The sequence below is a fragment of the Silurus meridionalis genome, chromosome 9 (assembly GCF_014805685.1).
Source record: "Silurus meridionalis isolate SWU-2019-XX chromosome 9, ASM1480568v1, whole genome shotgun sequence".
Taxonomy (NCBI): domain Eukaryota; kingdom Metazoa; phylum Chordata; class Actinopteri; order Siluriformes; family Siluridae; genus Silurus; species Silurus meridionalis.
Window position 1 is genome coordinate 2,943,944 of NC_060892.1, and position 19,996 is coordinate 2,963,939.

Below are 19,996 nucleotides of genomic sequence, written 5' to 3' on the forward strand. Positions count from 1 at the left end.
CAGATCTCAGGAAAAGTCATCAGCAGGCAAAATTTATGCCTACAAAGCCGAAAAAACCTCAATCTGTAATTTCTTAAAGTTATCCAATACCCTGGTTCTCAGAGTAAAGCATAGTCAATGGGGTCTACAATATTTTTTACATCGTACTGATTTTAATAATTTATTGAAAGACTCTGGTTTAAAAAATGTTTTCATACGCATACACACACACTATATGGACAAAGGTTTGTTGACGCCTCAGCTTCAGATTTGTATTTTTAAACATCCCATTCCACATTTAGCCCCTGTTTGCTCTTATAATAAGCTCTACTCTTCTGGGAAGATGTTCCACTGGAGATTTGTGGGGATTCGTTCATCCATAAGGGTGTTAGTAAAGTCAGGTACTGATGTAGGTGAGGTGAGGAGGCAGGAGATCTTCCACAACCCATGGAAAGCATATCTTCATATCATGGAACTGGATTTGTGTACAGGGGTATTGTCATGCTGGACCAGGTTTGAGTCTCCTAGTTCAAGTGAATGGAAAATGTAATGCTCCCACATCCATAGACATTATATATAAATATGTGTTTCTATCTTTGTGGTAACAGTTTGAGAAAGAACCAGATATGGCTGGTAAAGTCAAGTATCCCAATACCTTTATCCTTATAGTGTATTTTTACTGTTCTGTTTCACCAAGCCATTATTCATCCTTCATGTACAAACAGCTGAGTCTCCACATCTCCGAACAAAGAATAGAAAGACTTAGCGCTTTAAATTAGCACTTAGCTTTTCTAAAAAAGAAAAGAGATTTTTATTTCACACTGTACTAACCTCGCTAACAGGGTTTTTGAGGCCTATAGTATTCTTAGTCCCTGATCTACTGAGCTAACAGGAGAATGTGGTTTTATTAGCGTTTGTAAGTTGGATAAGGGGGGGGGGGAATTATGATAAATGCCATACATGCAAATGTAATTCGCTACATCCTCAAGGAATCCGCCTTTGACTGTGCAAATTGTAAATATTATTCAAACCGCTCAGAGGTCTAGCATTCTCGAGCACCTCTGGCTAGCTGCCTCTTTTATCAGCCCTGCTTGCTTGAATCTATCCTGGCCAGCCGAGTTAAAGATCTAAACTTGGACTTAAAATGGACTTTCATCGTCTGGGAGCGAAGCTAATCTCAGCGAGTTTCCACACGTTTTTTTCACTTCAGCGTTTTCATTTAACCTGGTCTCTCTGTGTAGCTCTGTGTAGAGCAGTCAGGAGACATGAGGTGCCTGAGGTGCTTTACACAGGAAGTGGGCTTAAGAGGATTACAGAGCCACTCATTAGTGTGATCAGATCCAACGATTGATGGATAAGACCATGACCAACAACTGTCAGTGAGCTGCTTTCGGGGCCAAAACACTAATATGCTAATGTTAGTACCACCTAGCGCTGAAGCTTGATCAGAGGTGTAAAGACTTCCAGAAAATCATACTCAAGTAAAAGTATAGATATTTTACTGCAAAACGTCTAGTCACCAATTCCACTATGACTTTCTGATTTAAAAAGTACTTAAAGTATTTGACTCATATTGAACATATGCTCAAAGATGCACCAGTCCTCAACACCAAGGCATGTTAAGCATGAAACACATGAAAAGCTAAAACAGTTGATTTGTAATGTTTTATTTCTCCAAGTACAAATCAAATTGTTTAAACACTGCATTAACCAAGTCTTATAATGTCTTTATATATATATATAAAATAAATAGTATTGTTTATTTTTTCAATTATATATTTTACATTATATTATCTTATATATTTATTTTTATTGTTTTTTATTTTTCATAATCTGTTTCTATTTAAATCTATAACATATCGCAGTATTGGAAAGTCTTAAAATATAATTTCACTAAAGAAGCATTTACTTTTATTTATAATTAATACTTTTTATTTGTATTTTATAACATTTTTTATATTCTATTTCTATTTACATGGACAAAATTCTTCAGTATTGGACAGGTGTAAAAAAGCTAATTTGTACAAAAATGTGTAACAAATACATTTTGATTTGATTTGAAAAAAATTAATTGACAAATTAGAAAAGCAATATTTTAAAAAAGGGACCTTTAATTAACAAATAAAATTACAGCATCATATCACAAAGTCCTTTTTTAGATATGAAAGATAATTAGATTCTTGAGCTGACTGATTTGATGCTCTCAGAGAGGGACAATATTTTTATTCAACTTCACCAAAAACGTGTTTTTCTTGAAGTATCTTGGAATTTATTTGAGCTCTTTTCGGATGAGGCCAACTGTGCTAAGAAGTTGCTCCCGGGCAGCAGATGTGTGTAGAGGAGTGTTGAGGCTTAATGACATCTTCAACAGAGGTGCAAACCCTCATTGTCCAAATAGAGTGCAGTTAAAAAGTGCATCTACTGAATCATAAATGTATTTGAGTAGAGAGGAAAAGTTGCTCATATCTTTGATAATGAGTTCAAACTCGAAAGGAGCCAAAAAATGACCTAAGTACAGCAATAAAGTACATTTACTCAAATGCTAGCGTGATGGACGGATCTCAGGCCCTCTGAACAGCTGAGAGTGACGTTCTGCTGAGGGCTTTTTGGTGAGGAAAAAGAAAAAAGAAAAAAGCCTGCTAACAGATGTGAGGATTGGACTGGAAAAAGGCAGAAACATGCCATTCTTAAAACAAGCACACAGGGAGAGAGAGAGAGAGCACTTAACCACACTCGTCTCCATTTTTACTTCCTGGTTCCTTCCTTCCAAGGCATTTATTCCCACGGAGAAAGTGGTTCCCAGATCGCAGAGGAGGAGCTGACGTCTAAGCACCGCCAGCTGCCGAGCTGAGAGGAAGGAAAAGCAGAATCGCAGCCAGGCCTGGCCAGGGTTTGCGTTAACAAGCCTAGGGTTTATGTGTGTGTGTGTGTGTGTGTGTGTGTGTGTATGAGGATGGCTTGTATTACTGTCATTCCCCTGCTCCTTCCATGACCACGTATAATAGCAAAACAGTGGCGGGCAAAACCACAGCTCTCCTGAAAGGCCGAGTGCATCGCTGGCGTTCTTCGCAACCCTTCACCAGAACAAACGTTTTTTTTCCTTCGCTTCTTCTCATAGAGCAAACGAGATAAGGAGTGCCTTTTGTCCATAAGATGAACAAGGTGTGCTCCTCTTAGCTTTGGGCCGGCAGTTGGACTAATAGCTCTTGCTGGTGGTTATTGGGTGGATATGAAATGGAAGGCCAGGCCCAATTACGGATGGACGGCGTGGCGTATTCGCTGATTTATTTGTAAAAAGGCAGACAGGGTAATGACTTTCCTGAAGCCCAGGGCCTCTGCGTTGCTTTAATGATCCGTGCTCTCAGACAGCCCTGAATCTCTGCACCACTTACCACAAAAAGGGTTTTGTCGAGTGGTCAACCGCTGGACATCAACACACACCCACACACACACACACACACACCACATGTCCTAATCTTGTGCAAGAGCAAGTGGGAGTTGTGGCCAGATCGAGGAGGTGTTGGCCAGGAGGGAGGGAACGTTTCGAGGAGCGAAGGGGGTTTGCAGTAGCGATGGAAAGATCGGATCATTTTGGTGACTCGGTTCTTCAATCTCTTTTATCAAAATCAAATCTTTTTTAGTTCATTTTGTTCCTTTGATCAGAAATTTAAAAAGAATTCTATTTTTTTTAATAAGCAGAAATCCAACATGTCTACATTCACCAACTTTGACTTTAGTTCCAATAATTTATATATTGGGAGTCACGTCACAAAAGAACGAACGACTTGAACTGAAAGAGTCGAGAGTCAAACTACTCAATTCTCTGTCCTGTACATAACCAAGGAGGATTTTGCGATGCTTTGCTCGTGCGACCTCTTTTTCTTCTATATCGTATTAAAGACTCATCAACCCATCACTGTTTTGCAGGTCTCGCTCTGCATTTCTCCTCGTTTCTGCCTCTTTTCGCTGTTGCCACTTTTCCCTTTGCAGCATAGCTGGGTAATGAGAGATCTGTAAAACTGCTGTTAGGAATTAAAATCCTTCACATAAATGAGAAGCATATGTACACGCTTGTCTGTAATAACAGCCCTGAATCACAATAACCCAGCGGCAACGAGAGAGAGAGAAAGAGAGAGAGAGAGAGAGAGAAAGAGAGAGAGAGAGAGCGGTTTTCATATAATCACAGTAATACTATGAGTTTATCTTGGTTTTGGCAACAGATGTACTTTTGGTATTTTGGCTTTTTCCAAAATTGTTAGCAGTTTCATTGGGTGCATGTGTGTGTGTGTGTTTTTTATTATATATTTGTGTGTGTGTGTGTGTGTGTGTGTGTGTGTGTGTGTGTGTGTGTGTGTTTTATTATATATTTGCTATTCTATATACATTATATATGTGCTATTACTAGTCTGTTAATCAAGGTTCCTCTTGGAGAAGCCACCAGGCGACACCATGATTTCTTAATTTGAACAGAATTCCTTGATATTGCTGATGAACCTAGCGAGACCTTGAAAGGTGATCTAGTCAGTTTTGTGGTGGACCTTGTTTTGATGTCATTGAGACATTATATGGACAAAAGGTCTTGAACACCTGACCATGAGATCGGCATGTGCTTCTTTTTGAACGTCCCGTTCCACATTTAGTCCTCATTTGCTGGTATAATAACCTTCTTTGTAACCTCTAGGAAAATGTTCCAATAGATTTCGGAGTGTGCTCGCTAACATTCATGGATACAAATCTAAAAAATCTATTTTTAAATCTGGTTCTCAGCGTAGTTTATACAAGATTTTACCATTGTATTGATTTCTACTATTTATTAAAACACTGACGTCAATAGACGGACATAATATTATTGTACGAACGCTGAATTGAAGAGAAACTATATAGACACCTGACCTTAGGACTGGTGCTTCGTTTTCTATGTCCCATTCAACATTTTGTCTCCATTTGCTGTTTTAATAACCACTAGATTTTATGGAGATTTGTAGAGATTTATTCATCCACAAGAGTATTAGTAAAGTTGAACCTCAGCATTCCAGTTGATCCCAAATGTGTTCAATATGTTCTTCCAACCTTGTTTGGTCTCCTAGTTCGAGTGAAGGGAAAATTTCATGATGCAGCATCCAAAAACGTCGTATACAATTGTGTGCCTTCAAACTTTGTAGCAACATTTTGGAGAAGAACCACATATGGCTTGGAAAAGTCAGGTGTCCCAATACTTTTGTCTGTTTAGTGGATATAATTGAGAGGAAATGTTTGAGGGGAAGTTGTGATCCTAATTGATCTTTAATTCTTTACTCTTTAGTATGTTGTTTTAATGATTTAAAAAAAAATAAATGAAGCTGAGGCAAACGTCAAGCTCAGCATCTGACCCGCTTTTTCCATTCATCCTGTTAGCTGCGATACAAGAAGGTTGAGATTCTTCACAAAATCATAAATAGGTTATCAGAAACAGCAGGCTTTTTTTTTTAATTTGCAGACACGGACCCCGTTTCCACGGCATGCCGCATGTTAATACGTGCCACAATGAATAAACCAAATCCGTGATATTCCACCCCCTTGCTTTGCTATTCATAGTAAAGAGGACAACCAGGAATCCAGACAGGATTAAATCTCTCTCTTTTTTTTTTTTTTTGATGCGGTTTCACTTTTTTTCTTTTTTTTTTTTTACGGAATGCGATTTTTTTTTTTTTTGTGCAAAATGTGTGCACATTTCAGGTCCACCTACAAGTGTGTGTATGTGTTTAGAAACAATGCTGAATGGAAACCTCAGACGGAGTAGTAGCATGTAAGGAAGAGGGAGGAGGGAGAGCAGAAATGCAATCGGATATCAGGAGTGTCTGTGGTTTTTCTTGTGCAGTAAACACACATACACACACACACACACACACACACAGTACATACTGTAGGTGAGGGTTTTTGTGGTTTAACAGATTATCAAAAAAGAATTATGAAGGAATTGAAGGATGTTTGAGTTTATTTTTCTGACTTAATGATGAATTATATCGGAAATTCAGGATTTACAGGATTATTATATCGAATGAGTTTTTTCTATTTTTATCCTGAGATTTCTAGTTTATTTTACAAGAGCCTTAAAGTATGTAATAAGTGCACGGGTGGGTAAATTTATATATAATGTCGATATAATGTCAGGATCGTGAATATTGTGCCATACATAGTGTTGGAAAAATTCCAGGAATTTTCACGACTGTAAACCTTCCATGGGAATTGACTGGGAATTTACAAAATTGCTGGTATGCCAATAACAGGGTGGTTTAAAATAAATATGAATATAATTTTCAATCTTGGCGAGTATTTGAGTCAAAATGATTCTAATAATTAAATCAAAGTAAAAAATTTCCTTTATTAAATCTGTATGAGTTTGCATGCATGTCAGCTTATATCCAAATAAAATGTTTAGATATGTTTGTATATGATAATTTATATACTATTTCCCCATATTCTCATTCATTCCCATAAATTCCTTTAAATCCCCATAAATTCCTGATAAGTTTCCGTCTTGAATATTTCTCAAATTCCCCCCGATTAAATTCCCAATTTCTGGAAATTTCCCCAAATCTTTCGCCCCTTCGCATCTTCGGTCGTATGACGTCTTCGTGATGATATATTTTACCCACATTGTGTCGATTGGTGTGTATCCAGGACTAGAGCGGTGTTATGAGTCTGAGGGGATTCATTCAAGGTGCACACACACACACTCACACACACTTACACACATAGGGAAAGTGTGGAAGTGTGTGTGAGATTAGCTCCATTCACGAGCAGGGCCGTTGTAAAGGATATTATATGAGGAAAGCTCAGACACGGATAAGAGCCAGCGACAAAAGGAGAATGTCCAAACATTGTGTGGTGTGTGAAAGAGCCGACCTGCCCCTCACACCCCGGAGGACAGCTCGGTCGGAAGCTCAAACCCTCTTCGTTCACCTTTTCCTCCCATGTGCCGTACACGTCCGACGCGCCGCGCCGTGTCTACGAAGACCCGTTCGCGTACGGCCTCGCGATTAGCCGCGGTGCATGCTGGGAGATGCGGCCAGGCGTTCGGAGGAGGGTGGGATCCGAGGAGCAGGCGGAAGTGTTCGGAGGCTAATCAGCATTAGAAAAGGGGGATTTCAGAGTGTGTGTGTATGTGTGTGCGGTTTGGCTGTTACCGCTAAAACCAGATAATGATTTGGTAATATTGCACGTTGTGCACACCTCGGCCGGTGGGAGCGCAGGGCCACACTGCGCAGCGCCATGCCACACGGGCTTCAACGCCACACCCCGAGGCCCAACTCGACTGTGTGACGTTGGATAAAATTTGAGAACAAATTGTTCGATTTGATAATACAAATTAAAGAGGTGCATTGAATGCACAGTCACATATATTATAGATTAACATGGCAGAGGTAGAGCGGCATCTCCCTGGAGACGGAACCGGAAAAGAAAGTCATGGTTTTGTTTCACAATTTTTCTTCTTTTTATTTATTTATTTGTTTGTTTGTTTTTTGCAGTAAAGAGGCCAGTTTGTTAAAGGGCCATGCGTTAGAAGACAGAAAGCAATTATATATTATATAATTATAGAAAATTCTTACATTAAAAATACAATAGAAATACTAAATATTTTTTCCATTTTATTAAATCTCTCCATATTTGATCTCCTTCACATTTCACATTTCTGCGTTTCGCCCGATATTAAGCGCGTGGGTGTTCATGCCGGTTTCTAAAAATCATGTATTTTGATGCTCTGTGCTGTGTGAGGGTGTGTGTGTGTGTTTATCAGTGGAGCAGGCAGAGGGAGGGTCTGGTCTTTGCTGGGTGCAGACAGCTGTGAAGCAGGGCCTGGCGGATCTTCCTCCATATGTTCTGGGAGCATTTCACACAACCACAGATCCTGATTTCAGGCCCCCCAAAAACCTGGAACATCACAGCAGGGGATTTTGCCTTGTTTTGGTTTTTTTTTCTTGATTTTTTTGCTTTCTTTCTTTCCTCAAATTTAATAGTTTTTTTTTAAACAAGCCTTTGATTATATTTCAATTAAAGCAGTTGCATTTAAATAGTTTTTTCTGTCCACAATTTTGCGTTGTCTTGAGACCGGGTACGGAGAATGGAACGGTTCGCGGTGCCATGGTGACGGTGCCCAGCATGCCGGGCATGGAGACACCTCACAAAACCAGGCTGGCACAGCTGGCATCTTCTTGTTCCACATGGCCCAAAAGCTTTTTTTTTTTCTTTCTTACTCTCTTCCTCTTCCTGCTTTTCTCTAAAAAAAAAAAAATCAGGGACCATTATGTAAAAAGAAAAGACCTTTTTTTAGATTCAGTGTTGCTTTGCTTCATGGGGAGGGCATATGTCTGAGTTTACATATGCGTGTATCCATTATTAGGAGGTAAAAGAAAGAGAGAGAGAGAATGAGGGCTCGGCACCTAAAAAGGCATCGGGAGCCATCTGCATAGGGCGGCATGCCAGTGTCTTGCCAATGTGCCCAGACCACCTGGCCATAGCGCTAGCCAAGTGTGCCAGCCTGGGCCCTGTAGCCTCCAGACTGCTGCCCCCTTTAACTGCTTTGAAACTCCAGCGGCATTGGAAACAGGGGCTGCCTCGTCCCACCCTTGCCAGTAGCTTTGTTTGAAGTGAGACAGGCTGTGCAGGGCTGGGGGACAGCAGACAGTAAACAGTGCCCCCTTTCAGTGCACCCCGCCCCCCAAACACACGTCCCCTTTGTGTGAATTAATGCTATGTATTTGTGTGTGAGTGTGTTGGGGGGGTCTGTCTTGTTTTTCCCACCATTTATCATGTATTCTTCAGCTCTCTGTGCTCTCTGTAGAAGTAATAGTTTATTATATATATATATATATATATATATATATATATATATATATATATATATATATATATTTGTGTGTGTGTGAAGGGAAATAGAGCCATGCCAGCCTTTTTCTATGCCCACCCCCTTCTGCCCCACACTCTTTGCCCTCCTCCTGCTGCGTGTGAGCCCACAGCCTTGGCACTGGCTCCTTGACAACCCTGGGAACCAGCGCTTCAGAGTGGCACTCGAGGGGCACAAACACTGGCACTTCTGCCCGCTTCCTCCTTTGTCCTGTTTGTCTGCGCTTGAATGTCAATGAGTACACATTTGTGTCATTTATTCACCAAACATTTGGTCCAAAGCGGACAGATGTATGGAAATTCACGCTCGTTATTCAGTTCCAGGGAAAGAAATTTAATAAAAACGATGACAAACAAATAGAATTCGGGTTTGAAATTAAATGGCGATCGATATTTATTTATCATTTTTTTTCCCATTTCATTTGCTATTCCATGGCCTGGTAGATAGCTGCCGTCCTGTAGCTCCGGCCCCGATCTTGTATTAATTAAAATCTGTAAGCGAAATGAATTAATGAGGGAAGCTGTAGCTCTGTCCCGGCAGAGCTGAACTACACGGTGACCCGCAGTGCATTTTTTAAAACTCCGCCTGACTTCTTCCTGCTAACGTTGTTCGGCCCGTGCACCACGGCCGGAGAAAATGCGCTAATGACCGCGGAGTAGTGGAAAATGTGGAGCAGTCTTCCTTTTTTTCCCGGCAGTGACGGGAGACACGGGCCGACCCCGAGCACGGAGCCGTCAGCACATCTGTAATCTGTGGAATGTGTGAATCGAGAGAGAGGGAGAGACAGATGCAATGAGAGAGCAAGAAAAAAAGAAGAAAAGAAAGGAAGAAAGAGAAATAAGGGAGGGAGGAGAGGAAGAGGTTCGGGCCCTGCGGTTCCAGGAAAACAGGCTCGTAACAGGTAGTGCCAGGCTTGAGGGCCCAGGTACGCCCACTGAAAAACTAATTGATTACTGCGGGAGCTGCTGGGTGATAAACAGCCTGATGTATTGCTTTCCTCCGGAGACTCGGGCCCAAAGGCCGACTGAGGATATTCTGGTAAAGTGGTGGGCCAAACTGAAAGGGAGGCGTGTGTGTGTGTGTGAGAGAGAGAGAGCGATATAGTGAAGGAATAGGGCTGACATTGAGATGTTGCCACTGCTACAAGCGTGTAATCCATACAAGTGACAAGGAGCTCATGTCTAGCCATGAATCCAGATCGGGATATTTGACAGGTCTAAATGTGTCTGCTCGTGCAGGCCTGGAGTCTGTTTACACTACACACCGAGACCTAGTTGCTTTTGTTTTGTTTTGCTGGCGATGTAGTATTTTTTCCCCCCCTCAAGCTTCACGGTACTATTAGCTTCAGTCGATACGAAGACTAGAGAAGGGAAAAGACGCGGGGTTTGGAGCTGATTGCATTTTAGCATATTAATATTTTATCAGACAGGAAGCGGCGAACTTGGCGCTTCCTACTGATCCGCTCTTGGATTTGGGACTCTCGACTCGCGCAGCCGTGAAGTCTACTTGTGTTGCTCTGGTCTTATCAGAGTCACATATTTCCGAGAGTTTCACACGTTACACGAGTCACACGAAGAGGACGACTAGAGCAGAGTGAAAGAGAAATGAGAGAGAAGAGAGAAAGAAATGGGACCAGGCATCGGGTGAGGACGGTGCTCAGAAACCCTAGCTGCACTGCTGCAGCTTCCCTCTCAATTTCCCCCAGCCGAGATCGATACGCTGCTCGATGGGCTGGGCTGGGCTGACACCATCCACAGCTCAGCAAGCAGAGCTAGCCAATACACACACATTTGTAGATCTGTGAGTCCATTCACTCACTCCGACATTTACAATTAAATTACTGGGGCTGTTGTGATATTAGTGAGCATGAGTCCGGTTCTTTTTTTTAGCACTGTAGTGAGATTTATTGCACTTTTGTACAATTAATTGAGTTTTACCGCTATGGCTAAATGACAGGAGTGGCATTTTTGATTAGATTACTTATGGAACAATTTAAATGTGTATACATATATATATATATATATATATATATATATATATATATAGAGAGAGAGAGAGAGAGAGAGAGAGAGAGAGATTCATATAAATAGTAGGGCTGCAATTAATGATTATTTTTGCTCGAATATTCGGATGATTTTTATGAAACAATTTTTTTTCGGTTAACCATTTAATCGGATAAAAGGAAACAAATTATTACAAATTTGATGTTTTGCTTATTATAAATATATCGAACCCTAATTCAGGGTATTTATGCATAAAAGTGTACTTTAAAAAAAAAGCCACATATTGAGTTTAACTATCTTTAATTTAGACATTTTAAAGCTGATAGTAGCTGCTTATTGAGGACTGCATGGGGGGATTTCTCCTTTGAACTAAATCACTCATGCTGGGTTGTTTCTTTCTGTAAAAAAAAAAAAAAAAAAACAAAACGACAAAAAACCCCAGCGTTTGAGTATGCATGGTGAATCAATTTGTGTAAATTAACATTTGTATTGTTTTTAAAGATAATTGCAGATGGCAAATTGACAACCATGCTTTAAAATAAACTATATAAAATCTAACATTGTTTTGACAATTAAAGAAAAAAAAAAAATGCAGCCATCTTGTTTAGTTCTGAAGATATGAGCATCTAAAATATATCATTAATTATAATTTGTTTAATAATCAAATGATATACGCATAAATTAATTATACAAACATTGAATGTATAGTTAAGTCGCAGAAAATCACTGTTAACATTTGTAGTAGACGAATGCTTTAAAAAGAGAATTAAACGAAAAAACGCAGCAAGCTAACAGACTTGATTAAAAAGAAAGGAAAAATATGCATTGGTGTACAAATGCATAAACATTCGATGAAAACCACAACAGTGACACAATATTAAAGTTTACTGCTGCTGTAATATTTGTCACGACAGAATAGTTCCAGTGCGACTTTCCCGAAGTTAGCAAACAGTTTACACAATAACACTTCATTAAACTACGCTATTTTCACATGATGAAGATTATACACTTTCTGCTCACGTGTGAATGTTTCGCCAGTGTGTTTTCTTTCCATGTGCTCGTGCATCACTGTGGTACTTTCATGCCACACATGTTTCGCTTTACATAACGTGTAGGTGCAGTTTTCTTTGTTGCGATTAATTTAAAATGCTCTCACGCCTCGGATGACTTGGGACACACATTTTTTCCTGCTGCTGGTTGACCCTGTACTCTCCGCCATTTCACAAGCGGCTGTGTTATCTTACCGTCACTTAACTTGAGCAGCCCAAATAATCGATAACGGAATCAATTATTATTATTGATGAAGTATCATCGATGAATTGTTGCGGCCCTAATAGAGAGATTGATAAATTGATATAAAAGCGAGATAGTATAGTTTTGCAAGTATAGTTTGTGTGTGTATATAGATAGATAGATAGATAGATAGATAGATAGATAGATAGATAGATAGATAGATAGATAGATAGATAGATAATTGTTTTTCAAGTATAGAATTTTATACATATATAATTGATTTTTACATATAAATTATATATATGTAAAATATTGTATTTGATACAATATATATATATATATACTTTCTTTTATAACCAATGTGCTTTTTTTTCTATTGATAAAATGTGTACATTTTATAACTTAATTTTGTGTGTGTGTGGTTTTTTTTCATGTTGTTTCTCAAACATGATGTAGGATGTAAGATCCTGCTCATGGAGGGCAGAAGGGGCATTTGTGTAGCCGTTAGAGAGTGCGTGTAGTCAGGTCTTAGCTCCAGACAACTCATGAATTCCACACAGACACACACACATACAGAGTAACCTGAGAGACGGCACTCCTTAACGGTCCCATCGATCCTTCCACACCAACCCACTATTCTGTCTCTTTCAGTCCAGTCATCTGCCGAACCCTTTAACCGTTTACTCGCTGCTCTGTTAGCAATGCTAGCACTGTTAGCACTGTTAGCACTGCTAGCACTGTCGGCACTTAATCGAATTCTGCTTACGGTGGAGACGGAAAAACTATATAGTATGAAAACGTTTAGTTTTTTTATCTGCTGGTAAAAAAAGAAAGCAGGAATTGTTGTAGTGTGTGTCGGTGTGTTCCAGCACCTGTCTCTGTGTAATGTAAATCCTCAGCAGCGTCTGCCAAGCTTCCATTAATTTACCTGAGGGAAAATCTAGGCTGGGTTGTAAACTTTCTTCACGAGTTTTATTGCCTTTATGCATTATTAGTAAAATGGAATATCAGATGTGTCCATCACTCAATGTTTTCCCAAGCAGATTTGTTCGTTTGATACAAAATAGGGATTCATTTTAAACTACATAGATAACAGATAGCTGACAAAATATCTGACTGAGTAGAAGGACATACAGAGTTTTTGGGCTGGTTGTGGAGGCATCTTTTTCATTTTCTTTCACCCATGGGAGATACAGAGGCACAAGCAGCCCATTGTACAGACCTGAGGAATCTCACTCTGCTGACTTATCAATGGCTCTCTGCAGTACTGAGTCGGCAGTCTGGCTCTCGGAGGGGATGATATCGACTCCAGCATCCTCCTGCAGATCAGTGCAGGCCTGCTAGTCTGCACAAAAAAGAGAGAATGGGGTAAAGACATACTGTAGCCTGAAGATATCTTGGTACATGGGTGCAGGGTTGTATACGTGTTTTCTTCATGGCCCAATTCACACGTAAAATTGTTTGATTTTTTTTTAAATGAACTGTATTATTGAAAAATGAAAGAAGATTTCGATAAGAGAGTACCAGCTTTCAAAGTTGGATAATTATGCTAAGTAAAGAGGACCGAATCGATACTATTTCATCCCCCAAATTGTTCCGCTCCGGCTCGTGTCACGGCGTCCTTCACTGGCACTGTATCCCAACCCACACGTCAAGGTTCCTCTCATCCTAATCCACTTTCTGGAGACATCCATTATTTCCGCCTTGCTCTGCTGTAATAGTAATCATGCTTTCGTTAATTGATCTACGGCTGCTGCTGACGCTGGGATCGCTACGGTCGAGTGCTTCGTCCTGCGTCGTGACACGACCGAACATCGCGAATGACGATTTTTCTATAGATAATCATCGAAGCTCTGAAACACGCACGCCGGGAGACGCGACTTTCAACAATTTGCACGTTTCATACGTCGTGTTAAATGCAAATTAAATCATTTCAGATAAACGTATATAAGCGTTTAGAGTTAAATTATGATTATTAATTTAAAATATTTCTAAATGTACTGGAGATATTCAGCCATATCATTATAATATTGCATATTTCCCAGTGGAATGTAGTTTTTTTCCAAAACTTACAAATCATTTTATCGTTTCACAGATATGTTTTTGTTGTTTATTTATTTATAATTTTTTTTATTTTTAGCACCAATTTTGTTCTGACTTATGTGGTTCTTTAACAAATTGTTATCACAAACTTAGAGACACACATTTGTATAGGACGTCTTTGGATTCGTTAGCGGAAAATCTCCCCCTTAAGTGAACCAGGAGACCCAAACCTGTTTCTGCGTGACAATGCTCCCATGCACAAAGCCACCTACAATATGCATTACATGGGTCTTGAGTGGAAGATCTCCTGCTATAAAAACGCTGACTTCAACCAGACCTACATCCTCACCTCACCTACATCAGTACCTGACTTTACTAACACTTTTGTGACTGAATGAATCTCACACAAACCTAGTGGAACATCTACTCCGAAGAGTGGAGGTCATTCTAAGAGCAGAACGGGGACTAAATGTGAAATAAGATGTTCAGAAAGCACTAACAAATTCTTCCGTTCGGATTCCAGAACGTGTTATTGGATCAATCAGTAGAATATGTCACTATAGAAATATCAATAAAAAAATGCTTTATTTATTTGATTACAATTTTCTTTAGTAAGCCATACATGTGGCAGGTCGTAGCATCGCGCGGCAACCTATTGTTGGGTTACATGGGGTCTTGCGTATGGCAGGCGCTCAAAAAAAGGGGCGAGAGTTTATTCAAAATGGTTGCCAAAGCTCAAGATGGCCGCCGGCGTGTGAGGTAAAAGAGGGTGAGGTATACATTAATAATAAAGAGTAATATCGTTGTTAGCAATTCGAATCCAGCGAGCGTGTACAGTACGTCTGGATGTCGTCGTTGTGTGTCGTCGTGGTTACAGACGTCCCGAGCGTCACGTTTCTCTTTCCCTTTTTTCGATCCTCGTATCAGAACGCTGTTGAACTTGGCAGTGAACTTCTTGGCAGCGGCAGCTTCTGTGTCATCCAACAATGGGAGCCGCTAACGTGATTCTCTCTCAGTATAGTTGTGTCTGGCAGGCCGATTTAACAGCAGTGCTTGGGATATGAGGGAGAGAGGGAGAGAAAAAAAAAGGAAGAGAATGAAGGAGGGGAAAAAGAAAGCATAAAAAAAGGACTATTTTTTATGGGTTTCGGCACCTGAGACGTCGCTCTTTCAAACTCAAACCCATGTTTTTTATTTAGATGTTAGATTGGCCGTACGTGTCTCTGAATTTTTGATAGCTGAAAACCTGAACGACGATTTTTGTGGTGCTGCTCTAAAATGGAAGCTGACCGCAAAAAACAAAATGGAGGAAGATCGGAGTGGCGACGGCGAGGAAAACCCGAACGCCGTAAGCGATTACGTCCCTGGAACGACACAACACTCAAACGCTCACACGAATGACTATGAATCAGATCATTTTATCACTGAAGGTCTATCTAGAGATGTTTTGGGGAGAACAAATAGGACCCTCTTTGTTGTACGCTCTTTTTCTGTCCCTGCTGATTAAACCACATGTTATTGTGCTGCCAAACCTGACGCTCCAGCTGGCATCATGTTCGTATCCCTTTAACGCTCCAGGGTATACGCCAGGGACTCGGAACCAATCGCCACCGGAGCACGTTATTTATGATTTTTAGGGTATTACAAATGAGTGGCATTGATCAGCTGCATTCGGAGATCGATGTTTATCGTTTGAATTCATTAAAGAGATTGCATCGATAAAAAAAATGCGGAGTCAATAACGAATGTTTGTCACAAAAGCTATATATATACAATATAGAATATTTTAGTTTTCTTATTGTTATTATTATATAACTAATCATAGGTGGAAAGAGTAATGAAATATTCTACTCGAGTAAATTGTAAATTGAGCTGTTACTTCAATGAACTTTTTCCTTTAGTATAAGTTACTAGTCTAAAAATCTACTCAAGTGAAAGTCAAAAGTAGCTCCTTTAAATTTCTAGTGTAGTCTAAAAAAGACAAGGAGATATAAATCTCCAACTAGTTGTTTTTAATTGAACCTTTAAAATAAAGTGCATTTACAAAAAAACATAAAAAAAAATAAACAATACTGTCCATGACTTCTGAATGAGTTTTGCACTTTGGCTGTAATAAAAAAAAAACAATCTCGTGTCATTTATAATAATGAAAGAATTTGCTAATGCATATTCAGAATTCAGACTTTGAGCGCACACTAAAAACTGGCGTTTTTCCGCAGTGACGAATCAAAACGCTCTGACTGGACACTGTATCTCAACCGAAGTGTGTGTTTAAATCGAATGCAAAATCAGCAGATCTACTGTACTCTAAAATATAACACTTCATTCGTTTCATATGGCACTTAAATCGTGAAACACATCGAGCTTCATTGTGCTTTGACAAATTTTGCCCCGGTCCCCGTTAACTTCCAACCCTTGTGCTAAACAACATTAACAATGTCACGCACTGATGCAACGCACCAACAATGATGTAAACTAAAGATATAAATATGATTAATTTACCCGAAAATGATTGCGTAGGTTTGAGGTTTTATAAGCTGCTAGTTCAGTCGCCTCGGGCAAACACGGCTTACACTGCATAATAAATCTGTTGCCTTTCTTTCATTTGAAGCCAAAGTTGTCCTTTAAATATGGCCAGGCGTTTGTTTCATAAAGATTGAACAGCATTTCTCTCTTTCAGCAGGGGTCTGCCTTGTCCAGCTCCATCTAGCACATTATAACAATGTTCGAATTGCTTATTTTAAACGTAGAAATCCCTCATTCTCTATACATATTGTGCCTCACACACATCTTGCACATATATTTTACATATATGTATGTGTGTACAACTTATAGGGAATTGTTTTTATGGAGTTTTATGTTGAAATAATGAAATGTATTAATAAAAATATAATTATTACTAATAAAATGAAGTGAAATGTTTATACAGTACAGTATTTTTTGGTGGCACTTTTATGGTGGCGTCCGTTTATTGCATTTTTTCGTTAATCGTGGGCGGTTTTGGAATGTAACCACCACGATAAATGGGGGATTACTGTATACAGGTAGACCCCTATTTACGACATAGTTAGGGTCCATCAGGTCATAAGTTAAGAAGAGTGACTACTCTATGATGCGTGTGAATATATATATATTTATATATATATGTCAATTGTATTAAATATGTATTGCAATTTAATCAAACATTTTTATCTTTTCGAAATGTACCTGAAATTAAGACTTAAAATGTTTTACAACAACATGGCCATGGATGCTTTAAGCAAACGCATGTCTATCGTAAGTAAAACCATCCTTAACATTGAGCATGTAAACAAAACATTCTAGTGAATGTTTCATATTAATTATGCCATTTTAAACGCCATGATTCATCAGCACACCGAGCGAAGATTTTTTGCTATGTTTCCACACGGACGGTTTTAATTGCCGGAAGTTACGTCACTGGGTTTTGGTGCTCGATTTAAGACTTGGCACGTCAGTAATACAAATGCATATATCTAAATAAAGTAGGGGCGTTGTAAACAAATGTGTGTTGAGTTGAAGGCTATAATTTCTTTATAAAATCCTTTTATGTTTATTTGTTTATTTTTGTAATGAAAAAAAAGTTGAACAGAAATGCGTTAATCGCGCGTTAATGAAATTAGTGAATCAAATTAAATTACATTTTATTTGTCACTTATTTGTATACTTATAGTCGCTCAAATCTGATTGAATTTCAGCGTCTGTGTGTATTTTTTTCTTGTCGCATTTCTGTATACTGGGCATACGGCTAGTTTTGTAGACAGAAACGACTGTGGGAGAGAAATGAATTGAATGAACACCACATTTTTAGTGCTATCAGACACTCTGGCAAGACTCTGCTCCATGTGTGTGTGTGTGTGTGTGTGTGTGTGTGTGTGTGTGTATATATATATACAGGTGAAAGTTGGATGCCAAAGTGAATTGCTGTGTCTTTTTTCCTTCATGTTGCCCCTGCCAAGACCGTTAAGGCTTTAGTTTTTCATTTTCTAAGCCAAGGGGATGAAGAGTCAGGCTCCTGTGCCCACATGGCACGGTGTTTGCGGCTCACCACTCAGGTTCTCTTCACGCCAGGTGCAAACGCTATTGGGCCTGTTTATTTATCCGAGGCGGATTTGTTTATCTCAGCGAAGCCCGCAATGACAATCCGAGAGTTTGCTCTCCTGATGGAGAGCGAGGCGCGTTGCTCCTCATTTCTCCTCGTTACTCTGTGCCGTCCTAAACGATCCCAGATTCGACCTCAATGTCAGTCGTTTGTTATTCGGCTTTTCCGTGGAAGGGAATTTGTTTTCCAGGCAGGGCCGGTCTGTCTGAAAACCATTTTGTCGGATGTTGCTTTTTTCTGTGTGATAGTCTCCAAATACCCCAGTGTGGAGTTCTAATACACTGTATGGCAAAAGTATTGGGACACCATTCTTTTCCAGCCGTATGTGATTCTTCCTCAAACTGTTGTTGTATAGGACGTCTTTGGATGTTTTGGAAATGTTCTCTTAAACTAGGAGATCTCCTGTTCTAAAATTCTTTCCTCACATATCCCAGAGATGTTAGGAAGATGAGGTCAGACATGATACAGTGCCTCTGGAGCACAGTGGGGTTAAGGGCCTTGGTCCTAACCCAAGCATGGCAGCTTTGCAATACTTGGGCTTGAACCCACAACCTTCAGATCATTATTCCATAACCATCTGCATCAAACTACACCCTTGTAGATGAATGAATCTTCAAAACTTCGAAATCTGGTAGAACATCTTCCCAGAACATTCCGCTTTTAAAGTTATTGGCTTCAATCTAAAGAGTCGCAAAAAATGGCGATGTTGCCTGAGCAGGATTTGAGTTTTGCCACCTCTGTTCTAGAGACAGGTGTGTCCATGGTCCTGACAGGGTCGAGACCCCATCATGCACTTCTCTGCTGCTGCGGTCTGTCAGACGGGTTCTCAGAGAGAGCGCTGACGTGTAACACACACACACACACACACACACACACACACACATGCAGAGACACTCCACTCAGCTGCATTCCATGCGCCATCCATGTCACGAGGGGAGGGTCTCATGGTACTCACCAAGATTAGATCTCTGGCAAATGACGATCTGTAACTCACAGCATTTAGTTTTTTTTTTTTCTTCTTTTTTTTTCTTTCCTCTTTTATTCAGTCATGTCTCCTCAGACACACTTCTTCTCCAGCAGGAAATCAGGACTGACAGAGGTCGAATATGGGCGTTCCTCTCCCCTCACAGCACATCCAGACCCAGAGCAGTGAAAAAAAACAATCGCGGTTTTCTTTCGCGTCTTTTTTTTTTTTTTTTCTTTCGGCGCGATCGGGACAGGTGCTATCACGCAGCGTTGCGTTGGACTTTTCTTCACACACAGGTTCCCTGCTGTCAGAGCAAGGGCAAACAGGATGTTTTCTATTGCGCCTATAATATCTTTGTGTTGTATTTTGCATATGTGGAGCTTCTCGGCTGCGTCTTCGGATATCGTTTGATATCGGATAAAGTCTGGTGCGTTTCATGGGTTTCATAGATCTTCCGGTTTTTTTTTTCACTCGGTCTCAAAGGACGCCATCCTTGCGGAGACATCTTCATATTTTTTCCACATAATGGGCTACAAGAGGTCAAAGCACACATTAGATTCCTGACAAGCCCAGCTTTTCTCTCACAGCCTAACTATTTAGAGCGAGAGGAAGAGAGATAGAGAGAGTAAATTGAAAGCTGCCCAGGGCTGTATATTTCAGCATATCCCAAGGGAATGCTGGGATCCTGCTTCTCTCTCTGCTTTCCTGGGAAAAGGCCAAGAACTTCTTTTCTTTTTTTTTCCCCCTCCCTTCCTCCCTCCCTCCCT

At 40.0% G+C, this 19,996-nt stretch overlaps 1 protein-coding gene and 1 long non-coding RNA gene across 8 annotated transcripts in view; one reads left to right on the forward strand and one right to left on the reverse strand.

The window, feature by feature from the left end:
- The window catches only part of nfia (nuclear factor I/A), a 146,761-nt gene that overhangs the window by 58,953 nt on the left and 67,812 nt on the right, over nt 1-19,996 (forward strand). The gene's annotated exons all lie outside the window — the stretch shown is intronic.
- LOC124390961 lies at nt 7,636-19,903 on the reverse strand. Its single transcript, XR_006926887.1, has 3 exons — nt 19,218-19,903; nt 13,322-13,444; nt 7,636-8,236 (listed from the first exon to the last, which is right to left on the reverse strand). It is a non-coding gene; the product is annotated as an uncharacterized LOC124390961 (long non-coding RNA).